Genomic DNA, 10,356 nt, shown 5'->3' with positions numbered 1-10,356 from the left:
TCCCGAATCTGGCCATTCCTGACGCTTGGACTCGCCGAGTGCACCAAGGGACTCACCGAGTCAAGCCAACTCGTCGAGTCCATGACTCAGAAACCAAAAAATCGAATTTTGCAGGTTTGTTTCAGTTGATCAAGCAACAATTTAAAGAAAACCAAGCTAGGCTCTGATACCACTGATGGGTTTTAGCCATAAGAACTTTCTTATGTGCGCATGCAAAACCCTAATGCTTGGATCTAGGCTTTCTAATTAAACATGCTTTGAATCCAAGACTTCTAATGACTAATTAGGTTAAATAACAACATTGAAACAGATCTAGAACCATACCTTTGAATTCCTTGTTGACCTTGTTGTCTTGGAGCGCATAGAGTCACAATTGTCACTCCTCTAATGGCTTACAAACACCAATAGCAAGAAAGATAATTTAGGAGAGAGGAGAGGGAAGGAAATCGGCCAGGGTTCTCTTACTTTAGGTGAGGTGCCCATTTCCCTTAGCCATTTGGTCTATTTATACTTGTAGACTCCTTAAGGGTTACAACCTAAACCCTAATTGGATAATCTTCTCTTAAGGCTATCCAAATCCTTTCGATAGATAAGTCTTGGAAGATTTTGAAGCTATCCTAGCTTCTAGAATCTGTCCACTATATATCTATAAGGATTTATAGTCTAAAGCTTAACTATCAAACAATTGACAGTTTATACCCCTTTATTTAATTAATCTCTTTAAGTCACCAAATTAATTCCAATTAATTCTATGACTTATATTAATCAAATAACAATATATTATTCTTTATATTATTCTCATAATATATTAATAATATTTACTCTCTCTTAATAAATCATCCTATCAAGTTGCTATGGTGAAGGCAACCCAAAAGGACCATGCACAACCGGGTCAAATACTTGCCTAATATAGTTGCAACCTTAAACACTATTCCAACATTAGTGTGGACCAATCGTATTAAAATATATATTTTGGTAAATAAATAATTAAATCCATAATCCCTTTTATTTAGATAATTAATTTAATGATTTAAAACCCTACCCTCATCAAGAAGACATCGACTTGTTCTTGCATTCTTAAATTCTCCATTGCAGCCACCACCAAACTTCATTAGCTTGAAAGCCCTTCCACATAACCCTACAATTGCACCACCGGTTCTCACCATCATCGGATCACCAAAGGTCTCACCGGTAAAATCAGCACAACCGTACCATCTTCTGTCACTGTTTTTTCAAGGAGTCATCACCATACCCTTGATGGGGATAATTTGTTTTGGAGAAAATACGAAGGTATTTTGTTGCTATTAGATTCTATTTTTGTTGCGTCGTTTATTTATGACTATTTTATTCGTTTACAATCTATTCAATTCTATTATAATCTTCTTTAATTTATTTCAATTCATATGACAATGAGAAGAGAATAGGTATTTATTATGTTTATATAGTTTTATGGATGTGTTAATAAAGTCCATGTTGATAGATTGCTTTTGTAATCATAAATCAACTTTTTCTATTTCTATATATCCTCAAAATTACATGAAAAAAACACTTACTATTGCCTTTATGTCTAATTCAAATATCCTAAATCAAAGAGTAATCGATAACATATTTGAATGATATTCATGATTTTGACTTTTATGATGCCTATATATATATATATATATATATATATATATATATATATATATATATATATATATATATATATATATATATATATTTATAGCCTTGACTAATATGAATAATACAAGAGGTTTTGTCTTTACTTTTCAATACAATATATATTTTCTTTTCTTCTTTTCTATCGTGATATTGAGTAGTGAGCAAACACAAAGGTTTCTTTTGGCTTTTTATATTCCACAAATAAGTCATTATGTATTCGGATCATTTGACTCTCAAGCGTGTGATGAAAAAGAAAGATGCAAAGCCAAGACTCATCTTGTGGATTCTACTATTGCATGAATTTGATTTGCAAATTTGGGACAAGAATGGATGTGAAAACCTTGATGCCGACCATCTAAGTTAAATCATATCAAATGAAACTCCTCTCCCATTGTGGAAAGAGTTTCCGGATGAACATCTCTTTTCCCTTACTCAATCGATTCCTTGGTATGCTAGTATTATTAACTTTTTGGTCACAAAAGGTATCTCGACACATTCACACGTGCTCAAAAAGACAAATTGAAAAGTGATGAAAAATACTATGTGTGAGATGAACCATATTTATGGAAACATTTTCCTGATCAAATCATTAGACGTTGTGTTCCCTAACAAGAGAATCAATCTATTTTAGATTTTTTTCATGAACTTTCTTATGGGGGAAATTTCGGACCTAACTGAACTTTGAGAAAAGTTCTTGAATGTGGATTATTTTGGCCAACCATAACACAAGATTGCTACTTGTTTTGTAAAAATTATGAACGGTGCCAAAGGATGGGAAACATTTCTCAAAAGAAGCAAATGCCACAAAATCCGGTCCTTGTTTGCAAAGTTCTTGACGTTTGGAGTATTGATTTTATGGGCCTATTTCCCATCACATTTGGCAAACTTTTATATCATACTCGTGGTTGATTATGTTTCTAAATGGGTTGAGACAAATACCACAAGATCGGATGATGCCAAAACTGTTATTGAGTTTTTAAAATCTAATATCTTTGTGAGAGTTGGTGTGCCTAGGGCCTTGATTAGTGATCTTGGGATGCATTTTTGCAACAAGATGATGGATGCTTTATTGAAGAAGTACATTGTGACCCATCGTGTCTCTACCGCCTATCACCCACAAATGAATGGTCAAGAGCAGGTTTCAGTAAGTCAAGTTCATCATTGAGAAAACGGTTAACCCAACAAGAAAGGATTGGAGTTTAAGGTTTGATGATGCCTTATGGTCTTACCGAACCGCTTACAAGACACTGATTGGCATGTCTCCATTTAGATTGATTTTTGAAAAGTCGTGTCATCTTCACGTTGAATTAGAACACTGTGCATTTTGGATGGTCAAGCAATGCAATTTTAACACTAATGAAGTGGGAAGACATAGGAAGCTTCAACTTAAAGTGGGAAGACATAGGAAGCTTCAACTTAAAGATTTGGAATAATTGCAAAATGATTCCTATGAGTACACAAGAATTTATAAAGAGAAAACGAAGGCCTTTCACGTTAAATCCATCAACCGGAAGCATTTGAATCGGGAGACAAAGTCTTGCTCAACCATTCACGATTGAATATATTTTCGGGCAAGCTAAGATCAAGATGGATTAGAAATTTTTTGTGATAACGGTCTTTGAGCATGGAGCAGTGGAAATTCATAGTGAAGAAACGAGACAAATCTTCAAGATCAATAGGCACCGTTTGAAGCCATTCTATAAAGGTTTCAATGCAAATTCCTTATACATAATCTATTTGGATGTCCCGAGGTGTCGAAGCAAAGTTTGGAGGACATCTTTCTAAAGACGTTAAAGAAGGGTATTTTTGGAAAGCATTGTGCTTTTGTGTTTTTAATTCAAATAAAGGTATTTTGAAGACTTTTTTGGGATTCTAACGAGTTTTTGATGAAGAATCAAGTGTTTCCATGTTTTAGGAGATTTAAAATCCAAGCCAAAAGTGTGAAAAAATGAAGCAAAAAATAGTCAAGCCTACACTCAATAGGCGACGCACACATAGTTGCGCGTGATGGGTTTTGAGCACTACATCAATCCTATGGTGTACATGCAATCCCTAAATCTTTGGATCTAGTTTGTCTACTTAACATGCAATAATCATCCAAAGCTTATAAACCCTAGATCTAGCATGTGATAATCGATATTAACATAAAATAGGGTTTAGATATTACCTTGATTGTTATGTATCAATAACAATCTGAATCCTTCTTGTAATTGACTTCTAAAAGCTTAGTGCCTTAAATGTTGCACCTCTAATGGAGTCACAAACACCACTAGCAATAAGGATGAAGAAGAAGGAAGAGAAGAGGCACAAAAACGTCCAAGAACCCTTAGGGATCACTTCACCACGTTTTTGGGGCCTTAGGGGGTCCTTATATAGTTAGACTATTAGGGTTTTGAACTAGGAAACCCTAATCTGTCTGCTTAGGCCCTAAGCAGTCCATGGACTCCCTCCTTAGAGGCCTTGGACAAATTCTTATAGGCTTCCCCATAGATTTCGTCCACTCCAACTTCTATGAAGTCCATTAGCCCAATTATGCAACTATCAATGAGTTGCATAACAGTTCCCTAAGTTTAATTAATCTGTTTTAGCCTCAAAATTAATTCTTAATTATTTCTTGACTAATATTAATTAAACAATATGATTTCTCATTTAATATATTATTCTCATAATATATTAATAAATCATAATTAATCCTCCTTCTTCATAGTTCATCCTACAAGTTGTTATGGTGAAGGCAACCCAAAATGACCATGCTCATAATCGGGTCAAGTACATACCAAAATAGTTATGGGCTTAGACACCTAATCCAATAGTCTCCCACTTGGATAAGTCTAATAACTATTTTGCAGATACGACTTCAGAACCTGATTAGCAATCATAGCTTTCAAAAGTCGTTGTCAACTTGGATCTTATCAGACATGCGTCCTTTAGATAAGGGATCATATATTCCTCCATTCTCAAGATATCATGTAGACATGAGACATAGATTTTAATCATTCTCTATGTCTATGTTCTGTTTCCCGATTTCCGATTTATGACGACTGACTAATTGAACAAATCAAACCAGTCCCGGTTTGGCCAAGCGCTTTTGGGTGTCATCACTAAATCATCGAGGGGCCCACAGATATTGCTTTTATCCAACTTTGGGTAAAAGGAACGGATAAACTTCGACTCAAATGCTCACTTGAAATTACTCATCAAATCACACACAACAATAACTTTTATAACACCAAGTTACTGGTGCGTTTAATTATTATCAATGTGCAACTACCTAGTAAATAACAACTCACACGTCTTGGTTTCAAGAATATATAATATTATTGTCTCACTAATCACTTGTGATAAAATCCATGAAGTGATTCAAGTGAGTGTGGGTTTAATCCAATACTCCAACATAACATTCATATATATATATATATATATATATATATATATATATATATATATATATATATATATATATATATATATATATATATATATATTTGACTATATTTGACTAAAATCTCGCAATCTAAGCTTTTAGATTTAAAATGAAGTATAATATTTTCTCCCTTAATTATAGCAAAACAACATTTCAACCCCTGCAACTTTGCAAATTGAATCTTTTGTTTTCTATAATTAATATTTCTAACTTTCAATACTTAACATAATAATCATGGTCCCACTAACATGATGATTGTATCATTACTAGCATAAAATTTATAGAAAACAGATGGACTTCTAGTGATCAACACTTATTGACTTCCAAAGTTCACTTTTCTAATACTAATGCTTCGATAAGACTTTATCTAAGCTTCTCAAACACATACACCTTCCTTTAGACAGCTAACATGTGTGTATAAACTAATTCAGAACTTATGTTACTAAGTCCCAAAATGTTCAGACTAATTGCCAAATCTCACAATTCGAACTATGAAGAGGGACGACGTAATCATAATAAAATATGAGAATGCAATTTTCATAAATGCTATCTCCTTAAAATCTTTCTTAGTGGAAGCATTTCCTCACAATCATATTCATGAATGGAGAGAAACCTTATGACTCTTAGGTTTTATGGTGTATGTGTTCCTATCCATGTGAATTTGTCATAACAAAATCATAAGACGATGTCGGTGACAAATCCAACTCATATGGATTGAACTTGTTCAATCTTTATTTCTTGCCTCGTGGTAGCACGAGTGCCCACCATGTCTTCCAAGTTGATAAGCAGCTCACCTATTCATATCAATGTACTTTCCATTGATCAAGGTGCTTTGCTTTTATGCAGTCAAATGAGAACTCATAGAACCCACATGCACAGTCAACCTAACAGAAATAAGAGTATGTCAACCACGATAGGTTATAAACCTCAAGTCGTGTGCTAGCGATGATCAACTAAGTTTATTCTTGATTTTTTCCTCAAGCTATTCAAGACCATTAAGACTCCTACTGACCTCTTAATATATAAGATTCTCTTGTCAAGAAACATTCCTTGGCAAACAAATATTCAAGAGTTAGTGTAGCCTCTTATCAAGTTAAACACTTCACACAATTGGTCTTAGTTGGTCTTTGTCTTTTTTAAGACATCACAAATTACCAATTTCAAATGTGCAAGAATAAGAAAACTTTTCCAAATTCCACAATTGATGAGTGTTATAAACCTTCTTAATACATGTCACTCAAGTCACAATCTTGGAGTATGACTATAAGACTTGATTTTGGAACGAAGTATGATTCACCTTTTGATTTAACCATTTCAACAATTCATGATTCCTCTTTTTAGCCATACAAATGCAATAAGGTGTCCTAGAGGTTTAATTGTGATATGGTTTCATAATCACCAAGATGATCATAAAACACGATACAAAAGAACTCTCCCATCTTTTCAGATTAGAGAAAAATTTTATCTTTCTGCCTAATTGATTCTTCTTATTCGTTCTGCTATTCATTGAAACTATTTCAATCAACTCAGAATCACACATAATCTTATAAATATAACCATATTTACTAAACTTTAGTAAATCATGACGAATAGTCTTATTGTTCATTGTGGTGAACTTGACTAGCACACAACCAAGTGTACCTGATCCCTTAGTCTTTCACTTGACTCTTTGTCAAGTAATTAGTCTCAATTTCCCAAATATGAAAGTTTTTCATTCATTATACAATACATGTTGCATTATTCCAAGTTTCTGTCCAATTGAAACTTGGGCGAGGAGAAACTCTCCCTATTTAGTAAACCTTTGACACTACCACAAACAACAAAAAAAAAATCAAGAATCACATCCAATTCAACATTGCTAAAAAGGGAAATACACAAACACCAATTTTCACACATGCCATTGCAAGGATAAATAAATAAGATAAAACTCAAAATTTATTTTATTGCGGAAAAACTTGTCCTTACAATGCAATTTAAATGAAAACTATGCTATTACATATTCCTAAGCAATCTATTCTAACTCTAAAGTAGTAGCTCAAGAATTCAATCTTCAAACAATGCGATCGAAATCCATTTCTTCATGATTAGATTCAGCTCACTTCCTCCCTTAAGCTTCCTTTCTTTTCTTCGATCCTACAAAACATCAAAATGTAATCTTATCGCATCATGTATTAAGAATCTAAAATAGGAACTTAAAAGAGTTAGATATTGGATTTTACCTGAAATAGAGCCATACATCTTGATTCTCCCATCTCTTTGATCTCTCAGGTAGTTAGGGTAACTTCGTAACCAATGTCCCTTCTTTTGGAAATAAAAACAAATGAACTCTTTGGGAATATCACAAGGAACTATCTCAAAATTTACCTTTTTTGGATTTACAATGTTACCATTTTCAATATCCATGGAAGTTTGGGATGTTGATCCACCAGACAAATTTGCTTGACCAGTGCGCCAAATCATTGCTGATTTAGCAGCAATAAGCAAATAGGTGAGATCAATGAGGGCCACATCATGGTCCATCATATAGTACTCTCTCACGAACTCACTATATGAGTCAGTAAGCGACTGAAGAACCCAGTCAACAGCCATCTTCGTGTTTACTCACCAAAAAGGCTTGAGTGAGCTTGAACTTTTCAAGCTTTTGAACTTGTGGGTCAGGGAGAACAATAGGAGGAGGTGGAGGAAGTGAAGCATGATCTCTTGTTCCTCGATCGAATCATGGAACATCATATTCAAAGGATTTAGGAAGACCATAGTTGTTTGACATCTACAAAATGGGAGAAAATTCAAGTTAGTTGATAAGAGTCCTTGATGTAGCACCCAAATGAAATATCAAGGCTAGGATCCAACACGATACTATACAACCTAGAAGTGGGATGCCGTAATCTAGTTGCATAATATTTGAAGGTAGGTAAATGATGATTTATCAATTTCCACCATGAAAAATAAAAAAGGAAGTTTAAGTTTTAAATGAATTGAAACTCCTAGATCTTTAGAGATTCATTGAACTTTTCAATAACATGTTTAATCTTGATTATGCCCTTCATGTTTGTGACTGGGATGCCGAGGATCACAAAAAAGGTATGAATAACCATGCAAATGTATTTGGTACCCTCAATGTTACCATCACCTAATCAATGTGCCGGTTAACCACACACGCTCCATTGATATATGATAAACATCGAGTCATCCTTCGCTACCAATGCTAATCCCAAATTAGTGTGCCGGTTAACCACACACGCTCCACTAATGTTTCTACAAGGGTACAAAGTGTAATTTCATGGAATAACATCATTTTCACATTTTTGCCTAAAGTAACTAAGATTGGGAATTTGTGAAATCGTTCAGTTACTTTGTATTCATTATACTTATAATGGAAGGTTGTGTCCTATCCTACCCGTTCGGATAACGACCCTCCACTAGTCAAAAGTGCGGTGGGTAAGAGTGGATACCTAATGACGGTCATTTTATAGGCCTCTTCCTTAAACACCCCTTATAGATCAGCTTTGTGAATGAGGCCTACTAACGGTAAGACCGACTCTTTACTCATACATATATAGTATTAGACTTTAATTTTATTCATAGTATAAATGTGTATTTTACACTTTTAAAATACTAGGTGGTTTTATTAATTTTCTCTTTTAATTAAACTTTTAATTAACTTAATAAAACCATAAGGGTATAATTTGAACTATTCAAAACATCAAGGTTCTAAATTTAAGATTTCAAAATTAAAGTTATTTAATTAAATTTTAAACTACAAAACCAAGAGGTACATTTTTGAAACTTTTCAAATTACTAGGGTTTAAGAATTTAAATATTTCAAAATTAAACTTTTAATCAAGAAATTTAAATCCCAAAACTTGAGGGCAAGTTTTGAAACTATTCAAAACACATAAGATCAAATTGCTAATAATTAAAAATTAAAGAATTAATTTATGATTATCTAATTTGACCTAATCCAATTTCATGCAAGATAATTCATCAAATAATTCAAATAATTAAATATTATCTTATAAGGCAATAATTGTTTGATTAATTGGTAATAATCTACTATTTTGGCAAGGATAATCACACAAAATCAATAAAAATCGGATTTCATTAATTAAAAACGTTTTTGGTAATTATCCCACAACAAAATAGGTCAAAATCCTGCATAATCAGCCCATCCGCGACTCTGACTCATCGAGTCAGCACCGGACTCATCGAGTTCCCAGTGGACTCGGCAAGTTTAGTCATGGACTCGGCGAGTCTAGCCCCCAGAAAGCAAAATTTTGCGATTTTAAGCTTGAATGATCAACTATAGCATCAAATAGATCAAACAAACAGCCTAGGCTTTGATACCACTGATGGGTTTTGAGCACTACATCAATCATATGGTGTACATGCAAACCCTAAAGCTTTGGATCTAGTTTGTCTAATGAACATGCAATAATCATCCAAAGCTTATAAACCCTAGATCTAGCATGTGATAATCAATATTAACATAAAATAGGGTTTAGATATTACCTTGATTGTTATGTATCAATAACAATCTGAATCCTTCTTGTAATTGACTTCTGAAAGCTTTGTGCCTCAAATGTTGCACCTCTAATGGAGTCACAAACACCAATAGCAATAAGGATGAAGAAGAAGGAAGAGAAGAGGTACAAAAACGTCCAAGAACCCTTAGGGGTCACTTCACCACATTTTTGGGGCCTTAGGAGTCCTTATATAGTTAGGATATTAGGGTTTTGAACTAGGGAACCCTAATATGTCTGCTTAGGCCCTAAGCAGTTCATGGACTCCCTCCTTAGAGGCCTTGGACGAATTCTTATGGGCTTCCCCATAGATTTCGTCCACTCCAACTTCTATGGAGTCCATTAGCCCAATTATGCAACTATCAATGAGTTGCATAACAGTCCCCTAAGTTTAATTAATCTCTTTTAGCCACAAAATTAATTCTTAGTTAATTCTTGACTAATATTAATTAAACAATATGATTTCTCCTTTAATATATTATTCTCATAATATATTAATAAATCATAATTAATCCTCATTCTTCATAATTCATCCTACAAATTGCTATGGTGAAGGAAACCCAAAAGGACCATGCTCATAATCAGGTCAAGTACATATCAAAATAGTTATGGGCTTAAACACTTAATCCAACAGCGCGCCCAGTCTACGCGACCCATGCAATGGTACGTGTCCTATCCGCATGACCACCGAAGCTGATCAAGACCAAACATGCTCACAAATAGTGACTCGTATCTGATTGGTGCACGCGA

The sequence above is a fragment of the Lactuca sativa genome, chromosome 4, assembly GCF_002870075.4.
Source record: "Lactuca sativa cultivar Salinas chromosome 4, Lsat_Salinas_v11, whole genome shotgun sequence".
NCBI classification, from domain to species: Eukaryota; Viridiplantae; Streptophyta; class Magnoliopsida; order Asterales; family Asteraceae; genus Lactuca; species Lactuca sativa.
The sequence above is the reverse complement of the archived record's forward strand: the minus strand, read 5'-3'. Positions refer to the sequence as shown.